We start from the raw sequence: 18,187 nt of genomic DNA, 5'->3' as shown, positions 1-18,187 counted from the left end.
AACCGATAAGAGACATGAAAGATGAACAGGACCAACAGACATAAGCCAGAGAATAGTAAATTCCCCTGATTATAGCGATGCTTTTTAGGGAAGAGGTTGTGTAAATGCAATAAAATAATTTTCCCATTTGCTACCAATTATTCAGCCACACTTTCTCAGGCCACATTGCAGTAGAGTGAAAAGGCAGGCATGTGTTCCTTTACAGACCCTGATTCTAAGAGCTGAACACTCATCCCTGAATATGCTAATACCTTAATTTACATGAAATTTGTCCTTCCATTTACTCCATGTTTTACTGTTCTGTTCCTGTAGGTAAGCCATCATAGTACATATAAATGCAGAAATTAAAGTACACATGGACAGACAAAATTATACAGATGAACATATAAACACCATGGTTTATACACTTAAGCCCCATGGAAGAAATTGTATTTTAATTTTGTATTTGAATTGTGAATTCAAGCCACTGGAGGCTGGAAAAGGTCATGCTACATTTGCTTGTGTTCCTCTTCCTCTATTCAAAGACTGAAAAATGAATAATAGACTGCTTTATTTTTGAACCTTAGGGAAAATCCGAGTCCATCATGCAATACCCTCCCAATACCACAGGGCTGGCTGTGACAGGGATGACGTTTGATGATGTGGCACGAAGTGTGTGCTCTACAGCAGGGGTTTAATACAGGGCTTGGGAACAATCCAAAGGAAAACATCTCTCTAGGACCCCTGGTAGATGCACTCCTGGTATATCTGAACAAAGGGTAATTAATTAGGGCTATATGTAAAGTCTGAATTTGCTTTTATTTCACTTCTTTCTGTCTATTGTTTCAATACAGTAGTATTGGGTTTATTCTTTATAGACATTATATTTTTCTATATAGTGAGTAGAGCTTGCAGTCTGAATTGAGGACAGTGTCTTTGCTAAGAGCCCCCTGTTTCTCCTGTGCTATTACATTTTTGGCGGGCCACCCCTTCAAAGCTGATGCTGTAACACCAGGAAAACCAATTCACTGGCACTGTAATCCAAGTCCAAAACACACTCTGGGCCTCACATCTCTAGATGATAAATGATCAAAAGGTGCATAAGTGGTGCTACCAGGTATCCAAACACCAGGTAGTAGATCACCTCAGGAATTAAAGCTAGCCACCAAAGGCAATAAGGACCATTTTCCTTCATAGCTTATCTCACTACTATTTCTCAGTGTATTATTAGCTTTAGTTTTGCAGGGAAGATGACAGATTTGAATCTGAAGTGACTTTTCTTTCAAATGGATGACATCCCCACAGATCTGAAGCATGTAATGTAATGTACACAGTGTACCTCTGTTATTCAGAAAGAACATCCTTAATGTACCAGGTTTTAGATGTCAGAGCACTGATGTTCTTCCTTTAAGTCAACGGCATTTTAGCCTTTGAAAGTCTAATGACAAGTATCTGGCACATTCAGCTTCTGTAGAAAGGAATATGCCAGACATGTCTATGGGTTTCTCCAAATGCTGAGTGAGTAGAGTTGCTTTTCCTAGCCCACATGTGAGAATCTGTATTTATAGAACCAAAGCCCATTTGTATACAGCTGGCTAATGACAGTGCTGTCTTTTCACAGCATAAGTTTTTGCATGATATTCTCATTTGAGCTTATTTTATATGAATGCTTCATTTTGACTAAATTTAGGAGTAACCATAATTCATTTCTAGTATATCATGCATATTTAATGATTTTTAGGATTTAAGGTACTCAGGATTTCTACCCTGCCAAAAGAAAGGAAAGACCCTCCTGAGCTGCTTAATACATTCCCATGAGAAGGTACTGCAGCTACATCTGAGCAAAGTGGGCCCCAGGAGCAGTGTAAATGTAACATTGTGGTTTCTATTCCAGTAAACCACTCTGGCTAAATGGATTACATCAGCCTAGAAACAGGGTCATGCTAATACCACTGCCCAACTCCCGTTTTGCATCTTTGTTATTTATTGCTGCCACCAATGATCATTATTCAAAATACCTGCAGAATGGGCCACTCCATTTGCCTTAATGAAAAAATTTCAACTCAAATTAAACAGTTCCCAGATCTTCTGGAGTTAATTAGTTCTGAAAAAAACCTTCATTTTTCCTTTTGGCAAACTGAGATGATAAAAAATGAAGCAGCATTTTTAAAAGAAAAGTCACTAAAGTTGGTTGAAGTTAGTTGCATTGAATTTTTAAACACTTTAACCCCATTCAAAACAAAAAATAAAGTATTTAAAGTCCTCAGTCAGAATGTAAAAACTACAAAACCAAAATTTTTCCAGAAAAAATAACCACACATTTCCATTTAATATCTGAATTGAGATGCTCACCATTAATCCCTTTTAAAAGTGAATGTTGTATCAGTACATCCCTTCCATTAATCTTTGGAATTTCTTCAGTCTTTAACTAAGCAAATAAGTCACTTTTGAAGTTAGCACTCAGTTCTCCATTTCTGATGGTTCCAAGTCTATGCATATTTCAGAAAATTACCTCTGTCTTCACTGGCAACAGATACTCCATTCCCAGTGAAGGCAACAGCTCCCATATGCTGTTTTGCACAGAGCTGGTACACTGATCTCCAGCACACAGCATCCAACAAGATACTGCCAGAAGAAAGGTCTCTATGTTGGTTTTACAGACAGGTCAATATCATATGATAAAAGAAAGTAATACTCTTCATTTTCTGGCTAACATCTGCCATTTTAGATCTTTACAAAACACAGTGATTGCACTTTGAGAGTTCAGGGCAGTACATAGGTTTCAGTGACGTGATGCCTCACATGAAACAACATCCTATGACTCTTAACAATATTCTCCATGTTCTGTTCTACCACTGCACCAGTAATCTTGTTAATAATGTTCCAATTCTTTCTTCTCCCATTTTTTTTTCCTGGCAGCAGCTATTGACTGCTACATTGAACACAGGAAGAAGTGAAAACCAGCAACATTTAAACAAGATCTCTTCCCAGCAGCAAAAAAGGTAAAATACATTCTACATGAAATACTGAGGTCATGTACAGAAAAGTGTTCTGTCACAAAATTTTCTTGTCTTAATAGCACCTAGTTTGCCATGCTACCTAAACAGACCCAAGGTTTTCCTACTTTTACCACGTATTCACACAGTGCCTGCATGCATTCATTTCAGAGCAGCCAAACTGAAAAATCCATTCATTTCCCACTAAAACTTAATCAGTTTATTTGCATTTTGTTTGATTGTATGAAAATATAAAGCCTCATTTCAGGCAGCTACAGTGTACCTTTGTGTGAAATGTCTTTTTTTTTTTCTTTATTACTCCCCAATGTTGCATAGCTACTTATGACCAAAGAATTTCTCATGGGTACTTTTTTTTTGCAAATTACCTTTAATGAACATATTATTTTATAAATTTCATCATAAAGAGACAGATTGTTCTACTTGCAAGACTTCTCTTTGCAAGAAGCACTCAGTATCGTCTTAAAATTTTAAGGGACATTTTGTCACAGAAAAAACTCTGTATAACCTCCTATGAGGTTATCTTTGAAAATGGGATTGTAAATTTACACCTGACAATGCTCACATAGCTTCCAAAAGTAACTCTTAAAACCAAGAAAGCATATTAGGGCTTTTTTACCTGCACAGTATGCAAGTAATTGTCTCATGTAGAACATTTTTTCCCATTCAAATTTTATAAATTCTTTAAATCTGTAACATTGGCTGAGAGCAATGACTGAATGAGATGAGGAAAATTAGATGGTGTTTTCCTGTTCTATGGTTCTGTAGAGAACAAGAAATTAAAGAAAATTTTACCTACTTAATTTTCACTGATTTGTGGACAGAAGCTATAAACCCAGATTTAGCAACAGTATTACTTGAAAATAGCTGCAGATAGTCAAAGTTCCAACTACTTGATTTCAGCTTTATTTTTTTTTTCACATGTCCAAATATTCCTAATGTGGTTTCATTAGCACTTTGAAAATAATCAAGAGTCAGCACTGAATTATTTGCCCTTCAGCTGTGTAGGAATGATTAATGATTGTGAACACGTTGAAAATGCCATTGTCTAAGTCATCTGTAGTGACAGAGAAAAATGCATTCTTTTCACCCAAGTCTCCAGTTGTTTTCTCAGTCAAAAGAGTAGCTAACCTGCTGTTGGTAATACATGGAGCTTTCCTCCTATCACAACGTCTCCTTTTAATTCTGAAAAATATGATGTAATAGGCTGTCACAGTCAGGTAATGGATGCGAATGACTACAGATAAATAGTGTGGTATTCCTTTGTTGCTTCTGCTGCAGCCTTCTCATTTTTTCTGCATTTTCAAACTTCCTCACAACAACAATGCCAAGAATCCTGTCCTTGGAAAAAATGCAAGAATTTCTTGCATGATATGTTTCAGGTTTGTACTACTGCCTACTAGACTCCTTTTGTGGTTTTTTTGTTGTTTTTTTTGTTTCATTTTAGAACCTGCATCTTGATTGGTGATAGAGTGAGACTGTAAATCATTAAAGCTGCTACTGGCATTTGTGTGAGGCTGGTAATCAACTGAAAATAGCTACATAATTAGGGTCCAGTTTATATTACAATAATTTTGTGCCCTCCTACACCCCTTGTATAACACGCCAGCACGCCACAAACATTGTCTGTAGAAGCTTGGAACTACTCTAATAAACTGTGTAAGGGATAAAATCTCCTTTAGCTACCAAAAGGCTGGGCTTCACTGAAGTGGGAAATCCCATTTGTAAGTCTAAAACTGTTCTGGAAATAAGTAATTAACTTTGCTGATATATTTCAGCCTAAACCATTCAGTAAGAAGTATGCTTAAAAAATGAATAATGGTTGAGCCTGTTATGTACAAAATGTCATAGAAATGTTAAGTATTATGTTTTAAAAGGGAACATGGGAAGGGGCTGTTCAGGGAAACAGGAGAGACATGGGAGCAAATCTCTAACGACTGAGAGTCTCCCCCTTATTGCACACAGCCCCAGATCACAGGTGAACACACCCAGGAACGTTCTTTCTTTATGCCCCTGTCATGCTTGGCTTAGAAGCACAAAGAGAAGGGTTTGAGATATTGTGTTTTCATAGAAAATGTCCCAAATACTAAAGCAATGCTCATGATGTCTGTTTATTTATTCTGCAATCTGATGCACTTGAGAACATTAAAAGTGAGTAATCTCTAGGAGTTCGAAGGTGATTTTCAGTAAAAGCGTATTTTTTCCAGCCCAGCTCACCACTAAAAGAAAAGTTCAATGACTGATTCACCTGCCTGTTTAGTTGTGCGACAAATGAGTGAAAGAGGAAATGCTCCCTGAAATATGGAATGAGTGGTTCCCTCTTCCTGAACCAGTACATTCACATGTCTGATATCAAAACACTGAGAGTAATTCTCTTGAGCACAGGCCACCTTCAGCTTCCCTGATTTATTGCATTTTACCCTGGGCTAGAATGAGGAGAGAATTGTCCTCGGTCCATCTTATGAACAGACTTTTGGTAATTTGAAGAGGCACCTTGATCATACCTATTTTTGGTATTGATGGAAATAAGTAGTTCCACAGCAGCTGCCACATGATGTGTGCTGATTATTGATCAGATTGCACGCTGTATAGATTGTGAAAAGTCAGGAACTATGGTGATCTCAGGAGACCTCTAGAAGGCTTAAAATGTTAAGCTTTAATGTAAACCTTAATAGTACTGCTTGACAGCTTTTGCTTGGGTTTGCACCCTGTGTGCAACCTGCATTTTAATTTCAGGAGCTGGTTAAAACCTCTCAGATATCCTGTGGAAAGGAACTGAAAGTTCTACCAATGGAAACCTACATTCTCATTTTTTGGAAATAGTGCAGAAAGAAATAAATTATATTTGCTGTAGAAAACACAGTAAAATAGTGCAGTTCATATGCAGTGTACATTCAAAACTCTTGCAGTATCAAGACCAACACAAGCCTTCTGTGAAGACAATAATTCTCACATAGGTCCTGAAAGTTTGCCTTGCTTTCAGCAGAGCTTGGGATGAGTGGAGTAGCACCATTAGAGCTGCCTGTAACCTTTTCTGAAGTATCTCTGCCAAGCTGGAGCTTTGTGTTTCCAAAGGCTGCCCAGGAGTTAATGGGGGCTTATTTACTTCACACAATATACACCACTGGGTTTGTTGCCTAACAGACAGCATAGCAGGAATCACCTTCCCATTCCCCACCAGTTTGCTTTATTTCCACTCTCTGTGCTCCTGTTCCCTTTCCAGATCCTAATTCCTAATAGCCTCTATTGAGAGTGGAAGAGTGGGCAACACATTCCCACTTTTGGATTTTTTCTCTTCTTAATCTGAATTTATCTTTCCCATCAGTGATAAGGCTTTACCTCCAAAAGACAGTCAAAAGAAAGAGATTAAAGATTAGTTTTACAGTAGTAGTAAAATAAATAAGTTTGAAAACTTTCCAAACTGTTTTATGTATAGAAAGGCTTTCAATAACTTGGTCCTTTTTTTTGAGAATTTGCTTTGGTACTTTCATACTGTTACAAGCATCACGGTCCCATGGGCAAAATACAGTGCAAGAAGCAAATTCAAAACTGAGATTGTCTTTACAAATATAAGGGCTATTCTAGTTAGCAACATCAAAATATTTCAGCAAGCAGCACCAATCATCTCCATAGCTGAATGCTTTGAGTCAAAAAAAAAAAAAGCTATTCTCATCACTGACTCAGTAGGAATGTTGGAGCAAGGAGGATGGAAGCTCACCTTCTTCACTGCAGTGTTGCCTCCTGCCTGCTTCAGAAAGTTATTTCACTGATGATTTTCTGCTATTATAAAGAGGGAGAGACCTCTAACTTCACACAAGAAACAAAGTATGCAAGTATCATATAGCACTTCCTTTCTCTGAGAAAACATTTGTCTGTCTCCCTCTGCCTATTTTGGCTCTTTGGAGGCTAGCTTTAGCCCTTCTGCATTCCAGATAACTTCTTCCATTCAGTTACAGGAAGAGCTGGAGATTTTTGGCTTGGCCCATCCCCTGACATCTCTTCACTCCACATTGATGGATTATCTCTTCTGCTTCAATCAGTCATTTCACAGTCAGAAACACAGCATGAAATTAGAAATATTGCATTTCAGAAAATCAGCTGTAGCCCTGTTCTCTCCCCTTTTGGTGCAAGACTTCTTAAATATTGCCACTTCCCATTTCTTTTTGCAGCCTTCTGTTGGCTTCTGCTGCTATTAAAGCATTCCCAGAGACATCCTGATTGCTATGATCATGCCACAACTGCATTTCCACAGCCTCTTCTCTTGTGAGGGTGTGTCAGGGTTCATGTCCTGTTGCAGACTGTGCCTAATGAGAAACTTTGCCTTTGATGAGACATAACTGTATAAGCTTAAAATTGGTCTGCTTTAGAATAGAGGTGTCCAAAGCATGCAAAGAAGTGCAGGGGATGCACATGGCAGCATGCAGATTTTTCATCTCTGTTACCTGGTGAGTACTGTTACTTCAAAAAGAGCAGTCCTTCCTAAGAAGATTGCTGCTGGAAGGAACAATGTTTTCTGGGATTGACAGAGAAAGTACAGCGCTCACTCTGACCTGCAATTTAAAGCTTTACTACTAAGACAGCAGTCGGGAGGGAAAGAGAGAGACTAAAAATGCATAACTGAAGAAACCAAGGTTGTTAACTTCAGAATTTAGTAGCATAAATGCGCAAGCACAAGCTTAACTCTTGTGGAAATAGTAAAGAAATAAAAATTAATAATCCCTGATCAGAAGAAACAAAGAAAGAGAAAATTAAGAGACTGTGAATATATGTTAATGGCTGTACCTATCAATGTCTCCTAAGAATGCTTGATATCTGAAAAATTTATAAAATTATAAAGGTACTCAACAGTATTTACATATTACAATAGAAGATTTACTGACTTTATAAACATAGATTTGGAGGCATTACCTTATTCAAAACAGAAGCTAAACTATACTGTTCACAAAAAATAAATGCATTCTCAAAGACTGCACACAAAACCACAAAAAGATTTTATGCTCATAGTCTCTGTATGAGTCTATGTATGAAACAGATTTTTTAACTGGAAAGAGTGCCTTTTAACCTAAGAAGAGAAAGAATATTTTGAAATGTCTTTTATGCCATCAGGAACGTAGGAAACGAGAGGTTACCATGATGTTTTCACACTTACTGTCACTCTTAGCAGAAGAACAGCTGTAAGGGAATGGGAGACAGGGCAGACATTCAGAGTAGAGGGTCAGGTACAGTGATGGTCCCACACACAATTCTGAGCCAGAGAAAAGATGGTAAGGAACACTTTTTAAGGAGGCAGAGGGGAAGATCAGGTAGGTAAAAGTCCTGTTCTAGCTGCTCCCCTCCAGAGGCACTTTCAGGTAACCCCTAAGGCCATTTTATACCTTAAGAACCCAAATGCTACTCTACTACAGAGCCCAAGTGTCCCAGAAAGTTGCACTCTTACATCACCATGGTTGGGAAACAAAAATTACAACCTCTTTTTCTCAGAAGCTGAGATATTGAGGGCATTCATGTCTTCTCCAAGATGCAGGAAAGCTACATCTCACCTGGGATATTTCACCATCTCAAACCATCCTGCCATGCATCACTGAACACTTTCAAGGGTCAAAATACATAAATACATACAATCCTGCATTTGCTTAAAACAAACTCACTGATTGGATCCCCACAATTGAATAAAGAGAGACTGCACACATAGCTCAAGTACCACACATCCAGTCATTCAATTTACTCTACTGTCAGCTGAATTCCTTGCACTGTTACTCCCAAGGCAAATGCGGCACAGAGGCAGCTAAAACTAAAAAAATGTAGACATACACCAGTTGGTGCCACTAAGTCTTGGGGACAAGTATTGGTCCCTGGATATCTTTGATTTAGTAGAATAGACAAATCCAGGCCACAAAGTCTGAATTTATTATAACATAAATAGGATCCAAAAGAAGAGTTTAAAATTCTGGATGACAGAAATCAGGGAAATAAATGAAGCCACGGTGAGCAGGGGAGTTATATCTTATATCCACAGGACGTGAATAGGTGTTACTCTAATTAAGCAAAATGATGCACAAAAAAGCCAACTGTGCACAAAGCAGTAGAAAAAAGCTCATCTGTAAAAGCCCTAATTTGCATATGAGGAAAACGCAAATGTTTAACTGCTCTAAAAATAAGATGAGTGTTTTGCCAGGTAGGCACAAGGGGATGGTCTGTAACGAGTCTGTGTACAAACCTTACTTGCTCTTGGCCTCCAAAGGAGCCAGGGCAGCCCTGCACCCTGTGAACTGCTGGCTCAGGTGAAACCAGAGCCTTCTCTGCTTCTGCTCTACTGGGAGCACACTTTGAGGGGAAGCTGAGATTTCATGTTCGAAATATAGAGCCCATAAGACTGGGCTGGCTGCCCCAGCAGGCTGAGCCTAGCCTTACCACATTTCCGAGCCTAAGAGCACTCCAGTTCACAGCCCACCTCCTCAAAGGAAAACACAGCAGGTAAATGTGTGCATGCTTCACCTAGGCTTCACAACAGAAGCAAAGGGGCTTTTTCATAGGATAAGTATCTGGGGGTTGATCCTTGCCTCAGCTTCTTTGATCTCTTTTTTTGGCCAACTCCAAGACCCTGAGCTCCAGTGATCCAAGCCATACCTCCTCCCAAATCTTCTTGTATTACGTGGTTTGAAACCCAGAATTAGTTTTGCCATGCCATAAAACCCATCTTTTCACGCCAAATTCCATCAAATTCCAATTCCTCCTTGATTTCAGTCCATTCTTTTTTGATGTGAGACTTATTGAAACACTTACTGACATTGGTAATTCTTCACTGTCCCTAGTGAGGGAACAAGGGACACCAGATGAAATAGCAGATGGCTGATTGCCATTCACTGGGCCCTGCAAAGACTGAAATTTCAGGAGTTCAGGTTGTTCCTATGAGTTTTACACGAGCACATTCCTCTTATATTCACAAACACCATCACTCACCAGTTGGGGAAATTTTAAAGGAAATTACCAGAAAATATGATTGAAGGGGAAAAAAGAAACAATTAAAGAACCCAAACAAGAAATGTTAAGATCTATCTTGCAAAGCTCATGGGGGAAAATGAAATACAATCCTGAAAAGATGTGCAAAACAAACTCACACCTTAAATCAGCATTTCAAGTACCTCATGATTAATTCCTGATATTGGCACATAGCTTCTTACACTATATTAGAAAGAGTAAGAAGGAATTCTGCTACAGCTTGTGACCCATGAAAAGAGATAATTATGGGTGTAGCTTGTGTGGGAAAAAACACTTTATATACCACACAGATTCACGTTCTAACTAGAAATGAAAGAGTTAATATAAATAGGTGACAACACAAGCACTCTTGATATGCTGTGCCCAAAGGCCCCAGCACCAGGCAGGTAATTTTACATAAGGGCAGCTGCATCTCCAACCCAGGGGAGGAAGGCACTTCATCTGTTGCCATGGTAACACTGCCACTCCCCCACCCTCTGCTGGTCCCCTCCCTGTTGCCACAGTAACCACTTGACATCAGTCCCTGCTCCTCCCAGCCCCGCATCCCCTCCCTGGGTACCTCCCTCCCCCTTCAGCCATCAGCTGAGGGGACACACTGACATGGGCACCAGGCAGCTGGGAACTGAACCAGGGGGACACAGGGAAAGCTCTGTTCCAGAGCCACAAAAGGCTGTGGAGGTCCTGTTTGTTTTGTTTGGATGGATTTACACAGGGATGTGCTACAGGGGAAAGTCATGGCATCAATATAATGTTTGTATGCGTTTGTATGCAGTTTTCTGTGCTCCATGGACCCAGGCTGACCCTTTGATCGGAAGTGTACATCACTTTCCTTTTATTATTTAATGACCAAAACAATAATATTGACCCAGCCACATCTCTCTGACTCATGTCTTTTGGCTTATTCAGTTAGCATTTTTTCCTTTCTGAATACTGTGCTTAAATTGGGAGAGGTTTTATTATTACTTCTGTTTTGTTTTTCTTTTTCCCAATTTCAGCTTAAGCAAGATGGAAAGAAATGTTTTGCTTGGAATCTTGCAGTATATTTTCCTGAATCCTGCTAGAACTTCTCCAGCCTTGAACACTTTGCACTGCAAAGATATGGACCTGGTAAGCTTCCCAGCATAAATTTTCTGAACCTTTCTTAACCACTTCAAACTGGCCCAGATTAATAAAGCTTCTCTCACTAGAAGAATAGGACAAGTCTTTCATGGTCTATCCTTTTGTTGAATTATAGCAGACAACTGGAAGCACAGCAAGAAGACATGAAATTCCAAGGGCTAACAGTAATTTCCGTTTTTACCAGATATCAATACAGATTCACACTTCCTCACTTGAACATCTCCAAACTTGTAGCAAGAGAGTAAAACTAAGATCTAATTCAACAAAAATTACCCCAGTACAGGAAGAAAGAGATGTCTTTTCTATAGCAATTTTCTATTTTACTGTTGTTCTCCAAAACAGATTTCATAATGCCCAGCTGTGAAGTGCTTCACGTAAAAATTTATAATATACATTTCAGCTGCCTATGAAAGAGAAAAGTTATTGTAGTTTTGATACCAAAACACTAGTCCATTGGGAACAACATGAAAGAAGTGGACATGTTTTTTAGCAATGAAATCCTCCGTAAATCCTTACATTTTCATTTCCTAGCATAAGAGTGAAAAGGAAAACAAAAGACTTAAAGTACAAATTGCTGGAAGCAGATTTTTCTCATTCTCAAAATGTGGAATGAAAGAAAGATGGTTGAAATTGCTCTGGAGGAAATAACTGAGTGAAAAATTAACTAATAAATGTGAGAATTCTTGAAAGCAGCTATTGAACAACTGAAATTTTAATTATGCATTTTTTAAAAAGTGAACATCAGGCCCAGTTGATAAATACACACATGTGTCAGCTGCCATTACAGTGAACAAAGCTTGAGAAGCAAGCCTAACACAGTTTATATCTTTTCCCAAACTCATAAAGATGAATACTCATCAGAGCTGGAAACTGGCCAGCTGCTGCAACTTTGCTCATTTGGTTCAGCAACTTTCATACTTGAGTGGCATTACCAGCATGGGAGAAATAAGTGATCAAATATGAAACCAAAGCATTTTCTCAGCTGATCCTTTATTTGAATTTCTTTTCATCTTTTTCTTATTACAATACACAGGTGTAGGAGTGCATAACAGCAACCATAGGAACTCTTCTACCTGACATTAATGTTCTTTGATAATAAGCTGACATTAATTACTCTGCAAGTGAGAGAAAAAACTTCTAATCCTACAAAATTAAAAAATAAAACCATCCAAAGGACAACTTTGGACAGTTGTCAGTGGTCAATGCATCTAAAGCTAAAGAAAACTGAACATGATTATGTTTTAAAGAATAAAGACTAAATGTATAACTGATGCTTCTTTCCAAGCATAAAAATCTTCATCTAGATGAGGCTCAACAGAGGTAGGCAGACATTCCTCAAAACATTTATTTACTCAAATCATATGAACCATATGTTCAGGAGAAAAACCTCAGCAAAGCTCTGACCAAAAATGCTGAGGTGCTTCAAAAAACTTAAATGCCTAAAGGTGTGTTATGGAGCAAACTCAGCAGATTTTGCTGCAGGATGGCAGCACATTGCACATCTTCTGTTGAAGATATATCATTATGTCACCAGAAAGATTAGTTTCACAGATCCAGAAGATCAAGACAAAAATATTCCTTTGACTTCAATATACAGCTTCTTGAAAACTCAGCCAAACAGTGGAACAAGAACAAGAGTTTATGCACCTCACATTGGACAATTACTGGATGAAAAGGAAAAATAATATCATGCCAAAGCTTTGTCTTTCTATCTTAGTTCTCCAATCCTGCCTAAGTCAAGCTCTGACTTCCATTCTCCCAGAGGTATTTATGGCTATCCAAAAGTCAGTGCTCCAAAACATGTCCTTTCCATCAAATGTAATTTCTGTTAATTTAGGTACCCCAGAAATCAGAATTGTTCCCATTATAAATACTGAAATCTGAAAAAAAAAAATCAGAGTTTTCCTGGTGTTTGTGTGTCAGTCAAGTGCATGAATTATGTTCCCAGAGGGGTCTGATTTATGCCCAAGCCTGGAGTGAATGCCACAGCTCTTCAGACCTCTCATTTAAATTTGGCAGGCATTGCAGTAGATCAGGAAATTTAGCAAGAAAAGAGCCCATTTGCATCACACCTTGAAAACTTCCATACTATTTTAGCAGTCAATTGTTTCTCATAAAAAAAAATTGAAAAAAAAAAAAGCCAACTTAAGCCACTTTGAATAACTATATTTGACAGTGTTCCATCACATTTTTATTGGGAAAACAGAAAAAAACTAGAAACAAAGGCACAAGGCTGAAGTTTCATTAAAATATTTGTGCGGAGGAGAATTCTGAAGTAGATAAAAGATAACGTAATCAAATGGCAAAGGCCCAAACTGATCCAGATGAATAGCAAGCAAACAGAAGGCAATGACCAAAGTGTAACGCCTGCTGCCAGAGCCAGCATCTATGCATGAAGTGTATTAATAATCTGAAGCATTATCTCCATTCCTATCGGAGACCCAAATATTTAATCCATTAATCACAATTCCTGCCAAAAATATTTTCATACATGTACCCAAGTGACATGTACTCTACACACTGTTGTATAAATAAGGTTTATAATGAACATTAGGAACTTCATGGACAACTCAGCATAAGGTTGCTCTAAATTATACACCCAGAAGGATAATGCTGAAAGCCTCAAATTTATGAGTTAAATAACATTCTCTTTAGATAAATTTATCAGAAAATGCAGTTCTATTATGTGACTAAGAGTTCTATATCAAAATCATTTTGGTATATTTTAGGTGAAGTTCCTAATGTCAACAAACAATATGGGATCTGACTTGTCGCATTGTAGAAATCTATTTTCAGTACATATACCAAAAGCAGTATCAGCGTCAAGTAAATGACTCAAACCAACTTCGTAATTATTGTTTTCATTCCAGTCAAAAAAGTACAGCCATTTCTAAGTATGAAGTTATGATGACAACAATCTTACTTAACATTACAAAAAAGTAAGTTTTGCAAAATTCCTGAAAGAAATTATTGCACCTGGAACACAAAAGTCACAAGGGCAGCTTTAGCTTAGAAATCATACCTTTATGTATGTTGAAAATTTGCCCGAACTGTGACAAAAAGAACACAAACAGTAAACATATGTCACAGTCTATATATACTTGGTAAACAATTTCGAAGTTTTTGCAGCTAAATTTCTCAAAGAATCTATCAAAATAGACAATGTTCTCCGTTGACAGTATGCAGGACTTTCTTTGTAATTATTGCTCTGCATTGCTGAGCCTCCAATGACAGAGCAAAAAGGAAATATCCTACCTCTTCCTACCTCCACATTCTTTTATTTCCATGTGCAGCGGGTGGAGGACAGTTCTTTCAGATTACACCTTAGCAGAACCCAGCAAAACTTCATTGCAGTCTTCCCAAGGAGGTGAATGAGAAAATGAGAAAAATAACTTGACCAGAAATTTCTATTAACTTCTGAGTTACGCAATTTCACTGAGATCATTGCATGACAATATGTATGCCAGAGGATATTCACTCTTTGCTATTTGCAGTGGAATATGGCATGATGAAATCACTGTGACTGTGCATGCAAGTGTTCCAAAATACATGTGCTGTTGAAGGTAAATACTGAGTTTTACAGCAAGAAAGCAACAAATATGATAAATTAAACTGAGCAAAATACTGATTAATGATTTCAGGGTTCTCACAAACGTTAGGAAAAGAAGAACAAAGATAGGATATGAAGAAGCGTTTGAGAAAAATTGTACCAGTTTTAGATTTAGACAGTCAAGAATTTCTATCAGAAAATGTACAAGTAAGTTCTCCAAGGGGTACTTTCTTTATTCTTTCTTTATGCTTTTGCACTTTTTAATTCTACCTGATTTCAAACATTATGCAGATTATACGGTGCAGATCACCGTAACCTAAACAGGAGCTAGAAAAATTGCAAAATTTATCTCAAGACTGCAGTCCAGGCTTGTCTCTCACTAGAGATCTTCCTTTTCATTTTATCAGTTGAAGATAAAACAGTTAGTATGACATTTTACACTATCACATTATCTGAATTCATGTATTTGACGGTGGCACCTCTATGCTAAAATCAAGCTCTGGCTCAAGCAAAAGCTAAAGTGCTGTTTCAGAGATGTGTCTGGAAAAGAACATGCGCACACCTTCAAATCCCACTGAAATTGGCAAAAGTGCAGTGCCCTTAAATGCCTCCAAAGTTTGCACAAACTCATACCTCAAACTGGTAATGAAATTATGCAGATTGGCCAGGAAAAGGAGATGATGATGGCAGAAGAGCTGGACCCACCAGTGCCAAGGGACTGCCAGGTGTGACTGCAGAGCCCCTCTGGGTAATCCCTGATCAATCAGGGTGACTGGGAAAAGTGTCCAACGACTGGAGAAAAGCAAATGTCATTCCTACCACCAAGGTGAGCAGGAAGAAAGGGACTACAGCCTCACCTCTGTTCCTGAAAAGGTGATATAGCAGCTAGCCCTGGAAGCTACTTCTAGGCATAGGAATGACATTTTTTTGGATTTTCTGTCATTTTATGATTAGCAACTAAGATTTTTTAATTTATGAATTTTCAGGAACAGTGTATCTTCCACTACAGAGCTGGTGTTTCATTTCTTATTGCCTTAGATTCCTAAAGGTTAAAGAACATACCAAGTGTTGTAGTTCTCTATATCTGTGGAAAGATAAGGGTCACATATTGCCTGATAAAAGAGTGACCACATCCCGAAAAACACTGCCAGTATTGTGCTGATTGTTTCCCTTTCTTGCACAGAAAATGGGTTTGTCCACCTCAAAATATTTAATTTCATGAAGATCAGATATAGTAAGTATAATAAGTAATATATATTTGAAACAATTTTTTTTTGCTTTAGTTTTTTTTTTTTGCCTTTTGGTTGTTGGTTTTTTTTTTTTTTTTTTTTTTTTTTAGTACAGCTTTGCAAAAATACCTACAAAACAACCAAAAACATCTCAGGTGTAACACCATCCTCCATATGCTCAGTGCAGCTCTTTGCTTTGGGACAGACAGTTGATACAGGCATGTCAATTTAGTGAAAGGTTTCATGTGTCAAAATTATTTTCCTCTATCTCTTGCCAAAAAGGATTTAAAATGTCAGTTCTACTGAGATGGCAGCTTGGTATGAAAAGAGAAAGACAGCCTAAGTGTTTTGGTTTCCTACACGTACCATATGTATTTTTGATGTAACAAGTACAATAATTTCAAAGAATTACACAATGATTTCTGACATTAGGATCTTCATATCAATTAGTACATTTAGAAAAAAAATAAATCACTATGGTAGGCATTAAAAATCTATTTAAAGTACAAAACACTTATCTCAGAATCAAATATGATTTTTTTCTTTTTTCTAATGAAACACTGCCACATTCTTTAGGCAGCGCCTACACCTGCATTTGCAAAAGCAGTGTTACCTCTGAAATAGTTAATGTTTGATACATTTTCCTGCTGCTCCTTGTTAGATTTACTCCAAGAATTCACTTCAGTGCCACAAATTAGAACTGCTCTGTTGCAGAAGTGCCAGCTGGGACAAAAATTTGTTATCAGACTGATTAATCAATTATACAAAAGGTCTGCTTATCATGTAAAAGGCAGTCTCCAGAAGACCTTTCCAAATTATCAGTTATGGGACCTGTGCAGAGGTCCCTTTAAAAGAAGGGCAGAGGTTTTTAAATGGACCTCTCCAGAAAGATTTGGGAAAACATTATCACTCAACTTCAAACCATATTTGGCACAATGGATGTGAGTTACCCAGTGGAAATTACTTCTCCTGTTCAATTAGGAGCTTTGAAATACTGCTCTGCACATGATTACTTTTTCAACAGCACTGCTATACTTGTAAAGTCTGTGGCTGAAGAGCATCTCGCTGCAGAGTGCCTGAGCATCTGTTGCCAACTGTGCATGGCAGATGAAAGTTGAGAACAAAGATAATTACAAAATGACAGCATTATATGATTTCTTTTTTTTGTTTAGGAGGTGAACAAAAATACCTCCCAGAAACACCAGAGTAAAAATATTTGTGACCAAAACCCCAATATCTGACCTTTTTTCCCCCATAAAATAATACCCTTGCTTATAGCATCACAAGCTCTTATGTTCAAGAACAAAGGTCTCCTTGTTCTTGTTTCCCCCATTTTACCAGGAAGACAGAAATTAATCTCATTCAAATATCACATAGATTAATATTGTCACAGCAACATCAGTTAAACTGTGTACCAGCTACCCAATTACACTCAGGTTGCCTTTTCTCCAAAATTCTACCAGAAGACTATTTTTCAGTTAAAAACTTAGAAAGCCAAAAATCCCCATCCCAACACAAAAAAAACCACCATAAAAACCCCAACCCTCTAGATTCTCTTTAACAAGGAAGGACTGCTTGAGTAAAAATTCTTAATCCACATCATCTGCCCAGAGTGTTCAAATTCTCACAGAATATTTATATATAGCCCTATTCATAGACAGATTTTGCTGATATGATAGGAATAGAAAAATTACTGAAACTACTCATACCATAGAGCTAATTGATATTTTGTTTTGGCTGGAAATAGCATGAAAGTTGCAGGAAGGGATGTTGAACTACATACTATGACATTAAAACTATAATAGAGTTATGATTACTGCAGTTGCAATTTGAATGCTGCCATTTGGCTACACAAGTGCTCAACCAAGTCCCTGTTTATATTCTCTTAATATATTCCTAAAATAAGACACTGCTGTTTGATGCAAGCATCATTTTCCCTATGAGCTTCCTGGAAAATGTTTAATTGTAAATCTGTGATCAGTGTTTCCAGGCTTTGCTGCCTGGCTGTAGGTCCTATAGCAACAGTTCAACACCATTTAAGAGTCTTGCTTTTCAGAGTTTTGAGACATCAACACATCCCATGAAAAGCAATTGTTGATAACTCACACAAAATTTAAACATACTTTTGAAGACTAGAATATGCAGCTGGCTGAATAACTATTATGGCATTTGCCAGAATTTTTGCACCTAAGTTTATATTTTTGGTTTATTTAAACCAAACTGAAATAACATATGGAATAATCCAACTTTCTACAGGAAGCACGTATTTCATGGTGTTTCTTTGAAATCTTTACTCC

At 37.7% G+C, this 18,187-nt stretch overlaps 1 protein-coding gene across 1 annotated transcript in view; it reads right to left on the bottom strand.

Moving 5' to 3' along the window:
• Positions 1-18,187, bottom strand: part of GABRG3 (gamma-aminobutyric acid type A receptor subunit gamma3) — a 300,014-nt gene that overhangs the window by 149,601 nt on the left and 132,226 nt on the right. The window lies entirely within an intron of this gene.

This window comes from Zonotrichia leucophrys, chromosome 1 (assembly GCF_028769735.1).
Source record: "Zonotrichia leucophrys gambelii isolate GWCS_2022_RI chromosome 1, RI_Zleu_2.0, whole genome shotgun sequence".
NCBI classification, from domain to species: Eukaryota; Metazoa; Chordata; class Aves; order Passeriformes; family Passerellidae; genus Zonotrichia; species Zonotrichia leucophrys.
The sequence above is the reverse complement of the archived record's forward strand: the minus strand, read 5'-3'. Positions and strand labels throughout refer to the sequence as shown.